The sequence below is a fragment of the Agelaius tricolor genome, unplaced genomic scaffold (assembly GCF_023055355.1).
Source record: "Agelaius tricolor isolate 1412-34295 unplaced genomic scaffold, bAgeTri1.0.p SCAF_2, whole genome shotgun sequence".
NCBI lineage: Eukaryota > Metazoa > Chordata > Aves > Passeriformes > Icteridae > Agelaius > Agelaius tricolor.
In genome coordinates, this window is record NW_027269262.1 from 53927148 (window position 1) to 53946337 (window position 19190).

The following is a 19190-nucleotide window of genomic DNA, read 5'->3' on the forward strand; positions in this document are numbered from 1 at the left end:
CCATCTGCTTAAGATGAATCATTTGCTGTGATGCCACTGTGTTTGTAGCTAGAAGCTTTCTGCCTTTCCTGCAGTCCTCAGTCTGTTTTTTCAATGTATTCTGTCTGGTGGGAACACTGGTTTTATTTCTGTTACTGATTTCTCATAAGCAAGTAGGTAATGCTAGTCTTTTGGATATTACGTCTTCTTTCCCTGCCCCTCACCTTGGAGAATGCAAACCTTTGTTCATTTTGGTGAGAATATGTAACGTTGGGAGTGAGTCAGCTGTTTGCATTCAAAGTTTTATTTAGTGGTTCATTTGAAAAGTGGATATGATCAAAAGCCATCAACAGCTAGGTAACTTTTCTTTGATAAGCCTTTGCCTGTTTCTGATGTAAACAATGAAAAGCAATAAGCTAGGTATTCTTTTTTTTTTAATGGAAAGGTTTGATTGATATTTGTCAATTTATGCTTTTTAGACAAATTGGACACTTCCAGAATTGGTGAATTTATAGCTGCCAGCTACCTCGTGTCTGTATTTATATAACATATCATTTGTGATGGTTTGGCTGAAGTGCATTGCAACATTTTTTCCCTTGTTTTAATTGGAATGACTTTGATGCCATTAAATCTTCTTTCTTACACTAACACTGCTAATCTATATTTAATCAATTAAAATAATGGAACTGTACAGTTCTGAGATGTGAATTTTTGGGAAGATTACAACATAAGCTGTTGCGAGAATGCTTGTAGACTATTATTTGGTTGGTAACATAATTTAAGAGACTGGCTTATTCACAGAGCATCAAGAAGAGCCTGTTGTTTGCATGGTTGTGTGTGGTACAAGGTGATCCTGTAATAGTCTGTCCATTTGTATCAGTGAGAATCTGCATATCCAGCTCTAAACAGATACATTTTGCAAAGGAAAAATCAGTTCTGGAGGGAGTTGAGCTGATCTTTGACACTGGAGTATGTAATACATGGATGACTACAAAAATATTCCTGCAGTGATCTTAGGTGTGTTGATTTTCTATTTTGCTCACACTGGGACAAGTCTGAAGTGTAATTAATTATGAAATTTTAAAATGTCTTCAACTACTGCATAACGTTCAGAGCCTCCTCAAAGCACTTCTACTACCTGAAGAAGATTTTGAAGCACTGTGCTTACTCTCCTCCAGAAAAATAATGTTTTGCAAGTGTCGATGTCTGATCAATGTTTACTTCAAATTTGCTTTCTCATATTCTGAAGTTCTCATTAGGTAGCCTACTTAGGTGACAGAATTTTAATTTTCTTCTCAAGAGTATTTAACTTGTGTTACATTCTTTTGGCAAGATTGGAATTTGCCATTGTTACCAAATGTGCATTTTTTTTTCTTTTCAAACCCGTATTTTAACTATTATCAAATAAATCTTGCAAAGCAGAGTACCATTTGAAGCCAATTGAGTGAGAGACAAAGTGGAAAAGCTCTTAATACATAATTCTTTTTGTGTTGGTGGTCACTGGCTGGGATTTAAACTAGCTTTGTGCTCTGAAGCATTGCCAAAGTTCTTGTGTTTTGATTGTTTGACACACAGATCCATTTTCTATGAAGCAGAGAAAAAAAGCCAAAGATGGTACGATTCATACTTTGTTAAACCTTAAGATACGATGAGCAAGCCTATGGAAATAGCCACATTATAAATGATGTGCCTTACTCGTAGATAGTAAAGTAAAAAAAAACATTGCAAGGTGTGAAGCTACCAATGGCCTTGACTGCTCTCCTCTTCCTGAATGCAAGCTGAGAATATTTTTCACCAAGCAAGATAGAGTCAGCGGCACATCCCTCAGCTGTTATCAAATAAATGCATAATGCACATTCCTCCTTAATGTTTGTCACTGTATAGGGGATACCTAAAGAAAAATTCTAGTACTTATTATGACAATTGATCATCTATAATGGTAAAAACTGTATAATTTAGACAAGTGTTTGTGTTCTACATGATTACTGATATGGTGAGTTTGTAGCTAATTAGTAGCTTTTGGGACAATATAGCTCAAGGCCTAAAAATATGTTACACTTCTATTATGCTCTCTTTTGATGCAGAAGGCACACTTAGTAGGCCACCAGATAATTGTCCTGTGGTAGAAGCAGGATGTCTGACTACTACTTGCTTTAATTCTGGCCTCTAGTTTATGAAAACTGAGCCAGATTGCCCTGGTGTGGCTGATTTCAACTGCTAGAGGAGGAGCAAACTGGTACTAAGCAAGTCTGAATAAGCATTACTGTACCAAAGAAAGATGACTTATAACTCCTGTTGGTCTTTTATGTGAGTAAATTTCCAGATAGATGTGTTTCTAAATAATGTGTTCACAACTCTTTTGTGAAGCTTGAAAGATTTATGAGGTGGGGAGGTGTTGGAGGAATGTGACTGTCTGTAGTCTTTATTTAATAATAATGATAATAAATTGAAAGAAAAAGCTGTAAAACTTGTTAATCTATCTGTTTAAACTCTCTCTGTTGAAACAGTTGTGGGAGTTTTTTTTTCTGTTTGTTGTTCTGCTGATTGCCTTATTCCTGAATCAATGTGCTCTACATTTTCTGTTGAAGACCCGACTGATCATGGGCTAAAGTATGAAGGATGTAATGCTGGAAGCATAAAAATAACATACTTGATGCTTTAAAAAACTCCCTACAAAATAACTTCTTACATTACCATAGTGTTACTGTCATAGTGGTTTATAATTTTGTTGTTTTTTTCTTTTTACTTAAATGGATGTATACTTTCAACTCAATTTCTAAAGAGCTGTAAGTTTATGTGCAGTCAGTTCTGTTATTTAAAATACACATAAGCCAACTGTCAAGTAGCATTTCCATGTTCAAGCAGTTCTATAAAGTTTTTTAGTCTTTACCATTTAAAAGTAGTAATAAATATTTTAAAATTATTTATATAAGTGACAAACTGTATAAATGGGTAACTTAATGGAAGATGTTGAGATAATGCACATATAACATAGAGTGTTTTGGATCTCTTGATAAAATTTGTGTTTTCTATACTAATTTATGACTTTTCACCACTTCTTAACAGCAGCATCCCAACCTTCTGCTTTTAATATAAGCAGTATGGATTAAATGTAAACATGGTTGTATAATTTATAATTTAGAAACTTTATGTAGTTTGGGTTAGAGAACCCCAAACTGTATATTTGTTAAATCAGAAGTACTGAAGGAATGGCTGTGCAGTCATACTATGAAAGTTTTCCTAAGCTGGTTTGTGTTTGTTCCCACTCTGCTCCCTGGTGATTGTTACAAATGTGTAGGTATGCTGATTTAACACGTTGGCTATTTCAATTTTAATATTACTATTATTATATCCTATTGTTATTTTTTTAAGCGTGCGGGAATGACAAGGGGAGGGGGAAGAGTTTGATTTCCCTCTGCAATTTCTACTAAAAATTACCAAGAAAAGAAGAAACATAGTAAAGGTAAACACATCTCTTACTGACTTGACTTGAAAACAGCACATGAAAAATTTTCTCTATTTTTCCAATTGTCACAGAAATAAAGATCTGTTTCAATTAGGATGAGAGCACCTCAAACAGTGGAGCTGTGAAGTTGTCATGAAGATATGGAAGAAGGTGTTTCTAGCAGATACAGCATCATAAAAATTGGGTTAGTATGGGAGTGATGGTTCAGCTTCACAGAATTACTTTGGGAAATGATGTAGCATTTGGAACTCCTTGAAGTCAGCCTCACATGACTTAACCCAATTCTCTTAATCTCTTACTTTTTTAAGATAGAGTATTCCTGCATAGAGTTGTTGGGAGTTGTTGCATACAGTTGGTGAAGTTGCATACAGTTGGTGAAGTACAGCAGGTTGAGATGACTTTGTTTCTCTTCAGTTTTGGCAAAACCTGCCACAATGAGGAGCTGTGTAAACCAAAAGCGTGGAAGTGTGTGGTGGTGGCAGCTGGCTCTTTAGTTTCCACATTCATCTAAGTGGTTGGTGATCAGCAGTTTCGGGTTTAAATGTGTGTGTGTAGTTAAGACAGTCTATACTATTCTGAGAAAACCCTGTACTAAAAGCTCTGCTTTTGTAATGGTATTGGGAAGTTGCCAACAGCCCTGCCCTTTTCTGGCTGACAGATTCCTCCAGGGTTTGTTGTTTGCACAACTGCAGTTTTGGGAGAGGGCATTATTTCCCATCTTTGGGAGGTACGTTGCACTTTGAACTCTGGGACTGTCTGCTTCTGAGAAATCTAAAATAACTCCTTGCCACAACATCACAATTTGAGGATTTGTGGAGATGGTCATGGTCATCTTGGGTTCTGTTTTCTGAAATGATTTCCTGTCATATGTACATTCTTTTTCTGTCTAAAGATTTGCAGATTAAATTTACTTTAATCATATGATACTACTAACTTGTTGCACTATGTGAGATTTATTACAGTGTTATCAGAAAATGTTTCAACATCTCTGTCCTTTAAGTCAGCACCATGTGTAGGAGTTGTTGCATGTATAGGAAAATTCTCATGCCAAGGTAGTACTATACTTTTAATTCCTTTAATGCTGTAACTTTGAAATAACTCTGAAATAATATGAAATGAAAGTTAAAAGCCATGACGTTTCTAGTTAACAATGTCTTTATATCTGTCCAATGACTGTGATAATTATTTGCTTCCTTGAGTTGTCATTCAGACTGAGCATTAAACACTCATTATTTGAAGTCTTTGAGTGTCACCTCAATTAGTAGTGTAATGGTTTTTGATCTTTGGAGTGGGATGCTGTGAACAGTATTGTTTTGGAAGCTCTTCATTCTACCACCTTGCTTTCAGTCTGTTGAAAAATACATCCTGAACTGCTCATGTTTCTTAGAGTAGAAACTATTTCTTCTGGCATTTGAAAACCTCTTGACTTTTACCTTCAGATTCGTTTGGAATTGATGTGTTACTCATGTAGTGTTAACAACATTAACTCACACTCTCTAATCCTTTATTGTATTTTTGTGATTGTATGATCCTATAATACCTGTATGATTCTAGTATTAAAACTGAAGCCAGCAAGAATGGTGCACTGCTTTCCTTGACAGATGGACAAATCACATGTGCTCCACTAAACAAGCCTGTGGTTGAAGACAGAAGGGCAGTGGAGAGGGAAGAAATTCTTACCCTTTAAGTATATACAACTCCTGACACCATTCAAAAAGTACGTGGTTCTCTGTCTACTTAAAACTGAGATGCCAACTAAGTATTTGCCTGGTTTTTTACATGTTTGCCGCTACAGAGTTAAAATTACATTATAGAGTTAGAGATAGCTTCAGATAGAGGGGTGACCAGTAGCTTGTGCTCAGGCAGGAGAGGTTTAATGCAATCATAACAAGAATTAGAGTTCTGTGGCAGGTGCTTTTGTGTGTAAAAGCTGGAATCTGATTTATGTCTGTATTATTTAAAGTCAAGTGGCAAAATGTCTTAGTATTAAATTCATGCTATCTCTACTGCCATTTGGTGGGTAGTTCTTATTTGCTCTGGCTTCTAATTTAGCAACTCTTTGTTTTTTCATAGTGTTAGTCAGGGTTATTCTTTCCTGGTCTTTTAAGGGATAAAGAACACATATGATGCATGCATGCACATCCTCTTTCACTTACAAAGCATTTAGGCAAATAAAATTGTGTTGTTCTGTCTTCTGAGTTGTTTGGGAGAGGAGTTAGTTGAGCTAGCCCAAAACCTTTTTGGAATGGCCAGCTGCTGATAGTTGTAGCTGCATTTCTGCTGTGCAGCACACCTTGCCTTGGTGAACTTGTCACCTAGTTCACCAAGTAGCAGAGGTACAATCCTTTGCTGGTCTTTCCTGTTTCAAGGGATCCACTTCCCAGGTCCTAACTGGGGGCAGCTTGGCTCAGCCTGCTTATGTTTACCAAGGAAGACAGAGCTGTGCCAGTGTCTGCCCACCCTCCTTATTTGGCCATCATCCTTTTGCAAAGAATCCCATGGCCTGCAATAGAAGCTGCTCGGGAGTGGAACAAGGAGCTCTGTGGCTCCCAAATGGGGTCTTGGCAGCTTAAAAGCATGGGTTCTTCCCACATTGGTCTTTCAAAATTCTTTCCTAACTGAGAAAAATTCAATTTATAACTTGACTCCTCAAAGCATTTATGCATAGAAGTGTGTAGGTAACTTTTAGTGGTGATGAACACAGATTCCTTCTTCCCCTCCTTGTCTCCACAGCAGCTATTCCCAGTTAGGCTGTGATGAGGTAAGAACACTTTTAAGTCAAGTAGCACACCTTGCAGAAGTCAGAAATTAGTAAAAAATCTGGGAACTGGTTGCAGCCTGGATTCTCTGGTCTCCTTACATAGGAGGGGATGTTTTATCTTCCAGTATTGAGAAGGTATTTTTCATCATTACCTCTGGTTTTCTTTATCCATGGCAAAACTTGAGTTTTGGAAGCTCTTCAATAAGCAGAAAGATCCTTGTGTGATGTTTGGAGATAAAAACATCGCAGAAAGTAGGATAATCCTTATGTAAAATTCACAGAACTGAGAATATATGATCTGAAATACTTTTCAAAAGAAAGATGAAGACTCCTGTTCTTCACTGGGAGGTGTTAGTGTATGTAATAGTGACAGCCAAAATGCATAGGTTTTGGGTCAAATTCTTACAGGCTGATTAAGCAGTATGTATTAGGAGAGGAATGTCTGGTGCAGAAACTTTTACAAACCCAGTCTGCATTTGCCTACATGGCTCTCAGTCTTCAGGTTTCATCATAAATGGACAAAGCTTCATGTGTGTATGTGTTTTGTAAGGCCTTGTTTGTCTTGTGGAGATTTGTCTCAACTCCTGCATCTTAGGGATACAGCAATGCCCCCCTGCAACCTCAAATCTTGCTTTGTTTTTCACCATCTAGCTTTTTAACTGGCCATTTGTGCACTGCTTCTCAGAGGTTCATGAAATACATTTCAGATAAGTGGGTGTACTGGTGGGTTTAAGCTGACTGCAGAGGAGCCCATGGGGAACAAATAACTATGGGTCGAAGTTCAAAAACACATTCTTACTCTATTTTGATTTTTAAAATTTGAATGCACAAGAGGGTGTACGTGAGAATTTGCAATACAGTCTGGTGGAAGAGGACTTGTCAGCTTTGGTTTTCTGGCAACTGGGGACAGCAAAGACAAATGCTCAGGTGTGCTCTTAGGGATGGGAATGATATTCCTGTTTGGGTAAAAGCAGCCATCCTGTTTATGTAACAAGTCATTGTGGCATGGAATGAGGAATATCTGTGTCATCTGCGAGCAGTGTGACTTGACCTCATCTATTTCCCCATGAAATGTACCTTTAGTTTCAGTGTTCCTCTCCCATCCCCTGTCTGTATTATTCAGTGGATTTTGTATTTTTGTTTGTGCTGCAATCTTTATAATAGCCAGATCTATTCATATTTGGTCTAACACAACTAGAAAATGACATTATACAAATTCCCATGTTCCAGAAATAAATGGGCTAAATGGCGGCCTTGGGGTAACCAGTCTGGCATACCTGAATGGGATCCCAGCCAGGAGCTCTGCTCAGGTGTCTGCTTTTCTTGCCTGGCTTCTGCTTTCTTTTGCTCCATTTTAAACTTGAAATAGGAGTAGTTAAACCCAGCTTTTGTGCAAGCAGAAGTTAGCAATCTAATCTCATTTTTGTGCTTAAATACAAAACTAAGGTTTGAGCTTCTGTTTGTGAAGTACCACTTTTTACATTATTAGTGTACATAATCAGTCGGGCACCTGCTGTTACTTAATTCACCTTTGACTGGAGGGGTTTAATTGGTCACACAATGTGTATTTGTTGTCAGATAACTTTACTGTGGAGGTACTGGTGGCAGATACATTTATTTCCCTGTATCTGAAGGAAGGTAACTTTTCTAATGCATTTACTGTTTCTTGTAGCTATTCACACAGTTTCCAGCAACAATTATTTTCTGCAGTCTTTGATTTCCACCGAGATAAATTCTCTTCAACCTGTTCTCTTTTTTGTAAGATTGATTGTTGCCAAGTCTGCAATTTGCATAGTACTTTTGAAGTCTCTGGAATGAAATGCCTGATTGAGCTGGCAAAAAACCCCAGTCATGGTGTAGGAAATTTGGCTTAGGCCATTACTATATCCTAACATGGATGTACCTCCTGCCCTGGGCAGTATTTCCTTCATGACCATGTGTTGTTACATCTGAGAAGGGTGAGTAGTGGGCTACAAGCAAACTTTCAGCATTGCAAAACCATAGGTCCAGAAGACTATTTTGGGTAATTTGCATGTGGCTTTTTTCTTCTCTCTTGCCCTTTAGTACTCACTGATTCACAACCAGGAGCTATTTATGTTTCTTCATTGCCTGGAAAAGAGAACGCTTTGGGCTGACCCAGTTGCAGCCTTCCAGTACCTGAAGGGAGCCTACACAGGAAAGATGGAGAGAGACCATTTACAAGGCCATGTAGTGACATGACAAGGGGGAATGGCTTCAAATTGTCAGAGGGTAGGTTTAGATTGGATATTAGGATGAAATCTTTCACTGTGAGGGTGGTAAAGCACTGGAACGTGTTGCCCAGAGAACCTGTAGATGCCCCACTCATGGAAGTGCTCAAGTGTAGGGGGATAGAATATAGGAAAAATGGTGTAGAAAGTAATCTTACCCCTAAGGAGTTGCAGCTGGGCCAATTATCAAAGATTAGGAACAGGCCTGACTTTAACAGGCCACAGCTGTAACCAATGAGAAGAAGAGTGCTATAAAAGAGTGGGGTGGCTGCTTGAGAGGGGAGCTGGAGTCAGTTTGCCACTTTGTGAAGAAGAACGAGTCAGTGCTCTGAGGAGCTGCCCCTGAGAAAACACCAAGAAGGTATGGAACTTTTGTGATAAAGAGACAACAGTATGGAACCCCTGCAATAAGATGACAACACTCAAGGCCAGGTTGGATGGGGCTCTGAGCAACCTGGTCTAGTGGAAGGTGTCCCTGTCCAAGGCAGAGGGGTTGGCATAGGTGATCTTTAATGTCCCTTACCCAAAACCCAAACCATTCTATGGTTCTACAGTTATTTGAGATAAGACCTTTCCAAATTGGTCCAAATTCCAGTTGGTGGAAAACAGCAGAAATCCTTTCTTACTCTTTCTTTGGTAGGCTGAGGTCATGCCTTGGAGGTGGGAAACACGCAGCATGCTGCTGATTTTGATTTACAGTGAACGCTTCACATGCGTTGAGTCTTTTGCTCCTCTCCAAGCTGCCAATGTGCAAACTGCCTGGGGTAAAGCACCCAAGCTGTAGTACCTTTGGTAGAGAGAACACCTGCTAGCCCATGAAAGTCTGGATTATTTGTCTTCACACAAAAAGCTTTAAAAGAAGGGGCTACAAGAGAAAACATACAGGTCAACTTACCTCAAATAGTGTAAAGTTGCCTCTAAAACTGTGTGTAATTTGGACACTCCAGGGATATGCCTGACAGCAGAAGGAATTAAGAAAAAGTTATTTATCGTTTCTGTGTACAGGAAAATATTTTGAATGTAGAAAGGGGCCAAGGGATTAAAAGCATATTTTGTGTTTATGTCTTTGCTCTTCATAACTTACTGAATATGAAAATGAATTCAATTATTAACTCCTCAATGTATACAACTTAAAAAGAAGAGACTTTGCAGAAGTTTGGGTAAATGTTCTCTTACTGAGACTTCTTGACATGAATTATAATTAAATTTTAAGTTACAATTAACTTTTAAAATTTCTATTCAAAGTAATTAGTTTTAATTTTTTTTCTCACAGCATAATCTGCAGGAACCATAGTGTTTGAATCTCAGTAGGCTTGCTCTAGTCCTAGGTGATTCTTAAAATAAATCTGTCATTATTACTGGTGCACGTTATTATTAGAAGTGTAAGTTTAGGAAAGACAGAAACTGGAGGTAAAAGTTTGCACATTTACGTGATGGGTGCTCAGTGCATTATTGCAGTTGAAGGAAACAGGGATTACTTTGAAATGTGTTCCAAGTGCTCTACCAAATGTTTAATTATGGGGTCATATAATTGATTTTGATATGGCATCAAGCATTCAACATCAGAGATCAGACTGCATTGGTAATTCTCTATTAAAAAAACCCAAACAAATCTAAAACCAAAAAATTCAACTGTATTCCTTACCCAAATGAAAATGATTTTCACCTGAAGGTAAATATTTGTTGAGTGTACACTTTTAAAAGAGGTATTGGCAAGAGAAGCCTGTTGTTCAGGCAGTCACAGGTAATATTCAAAATGCTCTAAAAATGGAATTTTTGTCTTTGTGAGAGGAAGCATGGCAAATAATCCTGTTTTATGGTCTGAGAGGTAACTGTCTTCCTGTTTCTAGAAAAGAGTGGGATCATGGCTGCTGATTGGGCTAATCAGAAAAGCAGTGAGGGTGCTGGGATTTTTGATTCATCAGATAATTAAGTCTCTCATCAAATGGAAATGGAACCTGCAGGTGAGCAAGAGAAAGTCAAACTACCTGCAGGTGAGCAAGAGAAAGTCAGAGTGACATTTTCTGTGTTAGCTTATTAGAATATGCACAGTGTCAAGCTTTAACAGCCTGAAGGTGCTGCCTGTGGAGGGGAGTGTGGAGATCGGATCCCCTTGTGGTCCTTTGTGTACACACACGTTGGTGTTCTTTGCTACAACTTGGCCTATAGTACACTATATTATCTGATTTTGTTCTTGTTATGGGATTGATGAAAGCAGTCTTTGATATACTGTCACCTTCCTCTTCTTCCATGTACACCAGAGAATGTGCTGCTTTAGGTCTGGGTGACATCCAAGGGAAGGGATTAACTTTCTTTAAGGTACTTAGTGAGTGTGGACCTGGTATCAGACATATTATTTCACTCTATGCCTGGGTCAGCTTTATTTTCAGTAATAGATTACTGTGGAATTATTAATTTGTCCTTATGGCTATCAGTATCTCTGTGATAATGATAGCCATCAAGGAATGGTGGTGGTAAAAATCACTGAATTGATAAAACCAATGTAAGTCTTAAGGCATCTCTGACCCTGACTGCTTGCTTTTCCTCACCTGTAGAGAGAAGCACATGGTAAAATTTTCACTTGGTTTGTGATATCTATGGTAGATGGTATAAACATTGAAGAGTTTCTTGTGAGGAGGGGTTTTTGAGCTTTTGTTCCAGCTGAATCCTGACCAGGCAGGGTCAGGAACCCTGGCAGCTGGTGCTGGGGGGAGCCTGTAAAACCATCAGTCACGGCATGCAGCCAGCAGCACTTTGTGCAGGAGGAGGCCAGGGTCTGGGCTGCCAGTGCTCTTGTGCTCAGCAGCACTGGCAGGGAGCTGCCAGAGGTGGTCCCCAGCACTCAGCAGAGAAATTACCCCTGACTCAGCAGAGGCCACAGCCCAGAGCAAGCTGCTGAGGAGGGTGCAGCTCTGCAGATTTGGGGCTGGGGGTCTCTCACTGAGGCTGGAGCAAGGCAGATGAGCTCCTTGTCTGCACAGATGTGGAGGGATAGCTGACAATAGAGGCTCTGTAGGAAGGCCACACCAAAGTTACAAGTAGGAATGGTTGGAGCTCTGCTTTGGGAAGAGATGAGTCAGCTGAGAGCTTGCAGATCAGTGTTGGAGGGCACACCAACACATGGGGTGGTGTTGTGGATGCCTGCTGTAGACTGTGAGGAATTAGACAAAGCTGTCATCAGATATTTGGAAGAAGTCTTGTGGTCACTGGCCCAGATGCTTGTGGGAGTCTAGCCAGACGTCCCAATATGTGCTGGAAGGACAACACATCAGGGCATGAGCAATCCACGAGGTTTCTGGAGTGCATTGATAACAATAACAATCACCTTCCTGATAAGGTGATCAAGAAGCGAATGAGGGGACACTCTGCTGGACCTTGTACTTGCAGAGAAGGAAAAACTGATCAGGGATGTGAGGGTTGAGGGCAGCAGTAACCATGAGATTGGGGTGTGTGGGATCCTGAGATGAGGGGGTAAAGATGAAGGACTGGATTCAGAAGAGCACTTTGGTCTGTTCAGGGGTTTGCATGGAAGAATTCCTGGATCCTCCTCTCCTTATGAGGAGATCATCCTGGAGAGCACTGGGATCCAAGGGGCTTGATTGGTTTTCATCTGTGGTGAGGAGCTGTCCATTCCAATGAGCAAATCAAGCAAAATCAAGCATGGATTTACACTGGACAACAACTTTCTACAATGAAATGACTGGAGTAGTGGCTGTTTTTTATTTCTGCATTAGCAAGGCTTTCATCACTGACTCCCATAACAGTCTCATAGACAAACTAGTGGTGTATGGATTAGATGTTTGGACAGTGAGATGGATTTACCTGGCAGAACTGCTGGGCTCAAAGCATTATAACCAGTGGCAGGAAGTCCAGCCAGAGGCTGGTCCTCAAGAATATACACCAGGGGTCAGTCCTGGGGGGTCAAATGCTGTTGGATATTTTCACTAATGGCCTGGATGATGGGATAATGTTTTAGTGCACCCTCAGCAAACTTGCAGACAAAAATAAAATAAAATGAAGCAGTGTTTGATAGACCACGACTGAGGCAGACAGCCTCCTGGGCTGCATTCACAGTGTTACCAGGAGGCTGAAGGAAGTGATCCTTACTGCCTCTTCAGTACTGGTGAGGCCACATCTGGAGTACTGGGCCCAGTTCTGGGCTCTCCAGTGCAATGGAGACATGGATGTGTCCTCCAGTATTCTGTGGACTCAAGATAATGGAATAATACCATCAACTGCTGAAGGACAGACCTCAGTCACTTAGCAGAAATGCAAGGGAAGAGTTATTCTGCAGAACAGATGGAAGCTGAATTTATCAGAGGAAATATTAAAAAAAATGAACAAGTTTAGGTTTTCCATGAGGAAAGCATATATAATCCTCTTGGAAAATTATTTTCCTTTTTTTAATATACAAACTACATGTAAGTTTATAAAATATATAAACAGTGGATAAATACATATGCAAACGTGTATATATGCATTTGTATGTATATACAAGCATGTGTGTATATATACACACTAAAGCGTAAGTAAATAATACATAGAAAGAAACCACACTTTGACTCCAGGTCATCACAACAACTGTTACACACACTCTTGGTCCTGCTCTGTTATAAAATCTGTCCTATTGTATTATTAATACAGAAGGGCAGGAGGCAAGCTCTGACATCAGTACAAACATGTAATTCCTGCCCTGGAAGATCTCCCTATCTGAATACTCCTTCAGCTGCAGATGAGCAAAACTCCTTTTTTGTGCACTTTGCTGTTTGGCCGTGCTGCACGATGCATTTACAAAACACTTGATAGGATGTGCTGCTGGGAAGGCTGTGACTCTGTGGCCTCAGAAACACCAGGGATGTGCTTGACCTGCACCCACAGTGTGTCACAGCTGAGCCCTGCGGAAGGCAGCAAAGTGCGTGGGAGCTGAGGAGGTCTGGAGACAGCACGGCCGTGGTCAGCCCAAACACAAATAAACAAACCAACCAAAAACCTGGGGTGACCAAAACATGTGTTTTGAATGTGAGAATGCCCAGTTTGAGAGATGGCCTGCTGGTTAAAATAAAGCAGGAAACAGCTAGCTCACTTATATTCTGCCTACTAATAATAGCTTCAGCTTCATTAAGGTAATTACTGATGTAAGACTTTGAAGGCTCCATTCAGGAAAAATGCCTGAAGACTCTAGAAGAGTGTGGTTTTGTGCTTATTCTTAAGGTACTTGAACCTTGCTTCTGACCTGAAAAGGGCCTTGAGGAGTAACCATGTTTCCCTTATAAAGTTTTTAGAGATGGGCAGGAAGTCCTGGAAAAAACCCCATGACTTAGCTCTGAATGTCATGATTCACCTTACTTTATTCACTCCCTTCCTTCTGAAGAGCCTCCATTGCTTGTTTTGGTTTTCCCCTGCCATGTATCTTCTGCCTGCAGAAATTTGTAGTACAAAAGATGACTGAAAAGCCAGACCTGGTCTGTGGGTGCTGATGACCTGGCTGTGAGTGCGTCTGTCTGGGCTAGTGGTTCTCTGGGATCTGTGCTGGCAAGTGTGAGTTCTCCTATGCAACAAGCCAATAACACTGTGATGAACTAATTCTCTTACTCTTCCATATGCTTGTTGTTTCACTATTTTATTAAAAAAAAAAAAAAGAAAAAAAAGCCTCAATTATACAACCCCACTGGAGAGGTCTTTCTTGGCCTTCAGCCTAAACCTGGATTCCACCACCCATAACTTGTATAGAAGTGTCTGGGGTGAAATCAGTGGTGGTGGCAATGCAATTTACACTTAGCATGTGGTGTTTATAAAATAAATACAAGTGGCAGCTGGTATAACTCATGAAAACTCAGTGTTTGGAAGGGGTCTAAGCCAAAGACCATCAGTCCATATAAAAGTTCCTGTTGGTTTTAGATTGATCATTTAGCTGTGCTATGTGGGTATTGCATGTGGCCCAGGTTAGTACTTTATGAGGCACCAAAGCTAAAACATTGAGCCTTTCTGTCATTTACTATCCTGCTGTGTTCAATTTAATTATAGACAGGCAATTAACAGCATAGGTGAGAGAAAAAGTGAGTAAGTATTTTACTAGATTTACCCTGAAATCCACCAACAGTAGGAAAAGGGAATTTGCTGTTACTATACATACCATAACAGAGCAGGTTTAAACTTTCTAAAGACTGAACTGACTGGACAAATCACAAAGGTTCACATGTACACCTTGCCCCACGGACAGCCTGTGCAAAGATGAGAGGCTGATGGGCTTCAGGCATTAGGATGGAGGCTGGGGCTTGGGACAGGCGCCCTTGTCAGTTGTTTTCCTCTCTCCTTAGCTCCAGTATGTGTATGGCAACACTGTCAGGAGCTTGAACTTCTGTGCATTGCCAGAAGCTATATGGGCATCTGTGTTGGCTGCTAATTCTGGGAAAGTTTATTTGTGAACAGAGCAAGGTGAGGGTCACACTGAAAAATTGTCCATAGACACATCTGACACATCAACATCTAATGATTGTTGACTCTGTTTCTTTTTTTTTTTTCCCTTTGCAGTTCTTTTGCCAGCAGCTTTGCTGTCTGGCTTGCCAGAAATCATTGGGTATTTTAAATGGCACTTCTATTCAACATCATTTTAACATCAAGATATTTTTAGGGACATTTCTCTCATGCATGATGGCTGTAGCCTACAGGCTCCTCTGTGAGCCAGAAGGTCCCATGATCCATTGGGGGTGAGAAATAGCAATTCTCAATGTTAAAGCTACCAGGCTGAGAGTATGGCTTTGCAACATCTGTCTTAGTAGCAGCAGCACTGGCTTAAAAAATACCCTGCACCAGTAGCTCTTTTCACCTGTGCTGTTCCCCATCCCTTTTTCATTTGCACAGCTATTTGTGCAAATGCAGGGAAGGAAAGGGTTTGTTTGCTGTGTGTTTTAAATGCTGGCTTGGTTCCTTAGTATGATTCCCTGAGTGATACTCAGCAAGCAGTTATCTGGATAACTGCAGTCAGTTTTGTTTCTGCAAAGCCACCTGCCACACAGCCATGGCCTGTGGTGAGATGGTTTACATCTCATGTTTTCACCTGTGCAAAGTCTGTATAAAAATAAAGCTGGTGTCAAGTGGCTTCACACAACAGGGACAGTAATTTTAAAGCCTCCTGCAGAAGTGCCCTAAGTGGCTGTGCAAGGTGCAGACTGATGTAGTTTGTGTGTCCAGCTTGGGAACAGCCAGCAGTGCCAGCTGAGGGACCAGGTGCTGCTCTGCAGGTGACAGATTGCAAGTTGGGTTGGAGGTGCTTGTGGTTCATGCAGTGGCGTTACACCATGTTTCTAGGTGAAGTAGAAAAAAGTAGAGTTTATAGTCTTTCTAAAGGATAATTTTTTTATGCTGCCTTCTTATGTGCAAAGAAAGAGAATCCCCATCACCCTGCTGTTGTCCTTGGCCTTGTGAGGGGGATAGAGGAGGCTTGCCTGGTCCTCCTGTGTAGGTCAGAGAGGATCTTAAAATTTACTATGTTGCAATACAATCAAATTTGGTAACTGCGGGGCCAGATTTTGGGCTTTTTGTTTGTTTTGGAAGGTGACATCATTTCCTTTATTCACCATTCAGAGGAGAATCCTGCTGCACTTTATTATCTGTCTGGAAGCATATCTTGAATAGAGATGGTAAAATTGGTCTCTGCTAAAAGGATATAGATTGTTTGCTGGCTGGTTTATTTCTGATCCGTTTTGGGGTTGGAAAGTATTTATCCTTGAGGTTTGTTCTCCCTCCTTCACCACCCTGACCAAACATGTTTCTCCCCATGAGCCATTTGCATTTTCTGTTGCTCTGTTGGTTTATCCTTATTTATTTATTTGCACAGAGGTGCAGCACCCTAGGGGATGACTCAGATGTTCAAAAATAGGAGTGCATGGTTAGTCAGAGGTGGCCACAAACCTAGACAATGCTTCCCAAGGGTTAGCTCTCCCTTTTGGTTTCTTTTGTTTTCTTTGCTTTCAGACATTTGTCTCCAGGAGCTCAGAGACTGCAGCTGGGATTTCTTTTCTTCCTTTGTGTGGGGTTGGTAACCGTGATTTGTGAGCCAAAGAGTTGAATCATATTTCCATGAATAAAGTCATCACAGCATCAACGTGATGCCTTTTCAAAACACAGGAATTAAGAGCTAGTTTAATTTAATTTACTTGGAACCCTCCACCATTTTTATTAAATATAAACACAACGTAAGTTGCTAAAAGCCTCTGAGAGATTTATTAAGGCTCCTAATTTAAGTCTTGTAGAAAAGTCTTCCAAGATTATACAATGAATAGATTTTTCATTCCACTAAGGGTTTGGAATTTTTTTTCCCCATTTAAATGTAATTTGAAGTGCTGCCTGGGAACACACTGTAATAATTTAAATCATCACACATCTTGTGTTAGAAGTAGGGCTGCTCTGGCTGCCGTGGTTGTTAACCTGGGAACAGATGATTGGAATGATGGGCTCTAGTCTGATGTGTCACCACATTTGGGCAGATATTAACATGCAATTCTTCAGAGGCACTGCAGGGACTATCATAATCTCTGCAAAAGAGACATTGAAGTCTCTGATAGTCTCTAGTAGCTTCCTCCTTTATGTCAATGGGACTTTGCATATTTAAAAGACATGTTCAGTATTTTCCATGCTTAAATCTGTTGAAACCAACCTGGCTTTGCTGCTGCATGTCAGCCAAGGCTCTGTCCTCCTCTGCCTTTAACTGACTTATGAATAATTTACTAAAGAGTGCTCTCAATTATGCAACATCACTTTTAATGCTCCCTTGAGTTGTGGCCTGAGCCAGCTGCAGTTGGACACCATTGACATCCACCTGGTCTTCACCAGCTGATAAGTAAGAGATGAGCAGAGGTGTGGGGCTCTGTGAGGGCCACCCTGCCACTGCCCTCGATGCCCCAGGGGTGTCTGGTGAGTCCCTGGTGAGCCCATTGCATCTGGAAGGGAAACAGAGGTGCTGCACCAGCAATCTTTCAGCATTCCTGCTGTTTGTCCCTTTGGAATGGGGAAAAAGCCACCCACTCTAATTAAAGAAAGTTGTTTAATTAAAAGAAAATTCACAAGTTGTTTAATACAGAAGACATTTTCCCATTGCTTTCTGGGCTATATAGCGAGGGAGAAATAGCAGGATTCTTACACGTGGACTTCATCCTTAAATTAATGATGCTGTCCCAGGAAAAAAGAGATTATGGGGATTGCTCAATGTTCACGGGGGTCTTTGTTTTATTTTTTGAGCTTTGAACTTTTTTAGTCTGGCTCTTCTTACTCATGTGTCTCTGTGAGATAATGCTGGTACAGTTCTACTGAAATTAATTACATTAGCTTCCAGGAAAAGAAATTGCAAGCACTTTATGACTTCTGGATGATATTTATTGTCATGTTAGCTTACAAAACCTTGTTTGTTTTTTTAAAGTAAGGATAAAAAAAAAGAATCCTGTGTTAATTTCCTCAAAAAATAGAATTCTAATGAACAGTCACTTGTGAATTATCTGTAGCTTAAAAGTATATCAAAAAGCATCAAAGGGAAGATATGGGATGTCCTTTACTTTTAGTATTTTGAGAACAGTAATTTAAATAAATCTGAGATGTGCTGGTTAAACAAAATGTTACTCATAGGAAAAATCAACAATTGTGGTAAGAAAAGTGGGCAAAATGTTTGTTTGTCTGTGCACAATCCAGTTAATGAGAAAGAAGCACTAGCTTGCAGTCAGGAGCCATCCTGGGGGAAGCAGGTTGTATGGAAGTCCCCTTCACAGAGAGGGCTGTTGGTGGGCAACAGAGACAAATGTCAAAGTGAGACTTCACTTCTTTACAACGCCCAGGGTGACAAACTCCCACTCTCCTGGTACCTGCTGGTGCTGAACAGGCTCCAGAGATGTACCCACTCCAGGTACAGCCACAGGCAGAGCAGTCACTCAGCAAGCATTAGGCTGTTGAAGGCACTTAAGGCCTTCCTCCATTGGAGAGCTCTACTGGATGTGTTGGAAGGGTCCAATTTCATTGTTGATACCACTGGTGGAACATGTAGCATGTACAGCTGGCTTGGAGCAAGAAGTTGGGGATGTCCAAGGAAAGCTTTCCCAGCTGGTGCTGAGGCATGCAGTACCTCTTGAGTTCCCTTCTGCTGGAAACAATGTCACTGGGAAAGCACCTCATGTAAGTAAAAATCCATGCACAAAAGTGTCTTAACATTTGTGAGTTGGGAAATCAGTCATGAGGTTCCCTGTGTGACTTTACTGGTGAGCTTTGTTGAGGGCTTTGACACAACCTAATTAATTTTTTCCCATACTTTCTCTCCTTTATCCTCACTGCTACCTGTCCTGGTACTGATAAAACTTGTGAACACTATGGAAAAGTTAAAAGGTCCTCCAGATGATTAGAGACAGCTCTGATTGTGATTTTTTTTTTTTATTCTGAGAATTTGCTGTTTGTTACTATTTAAAGTATTCAAGTGTTTTTTACACTCATTGACTTCAGCTGGTACTGAATGCTCAGCACGTCTACAAATTCCCCCTGAGGTGTCAGGTAGCACATCCAGAGGATGCAAGTTTTATAAGCTCTTGAGCACTATTGATTACTTCATTAGATGTATCAACATCACTCCGGTAACCCCCGCAAAGGCTGGACTTGACTCTGTTTTTCTAAGAGAGAATTCAAGCATAATTTTATTTCCCCCTTCTAAAGCCTTTCCTCTGTTTTGCACATTGTGGCCTCCCTTAAAAATGTAACATTT

At 40.3% G+C, this 19190-nt stretch overlaps 1 pseudogene; it reads left to right on the forward strand.

Annotated features, from left to right (window-relative positions):
* The first annotated feature begins 8435 nt into the window (after nucleotides 1–8435).
* The window catches only part of LOC139587539 (chloride channel protein B-like), a 77478-nt pseudogene continuing 66723 nt past the window's right edge, over nucleotides 8436–19190 (forward strand).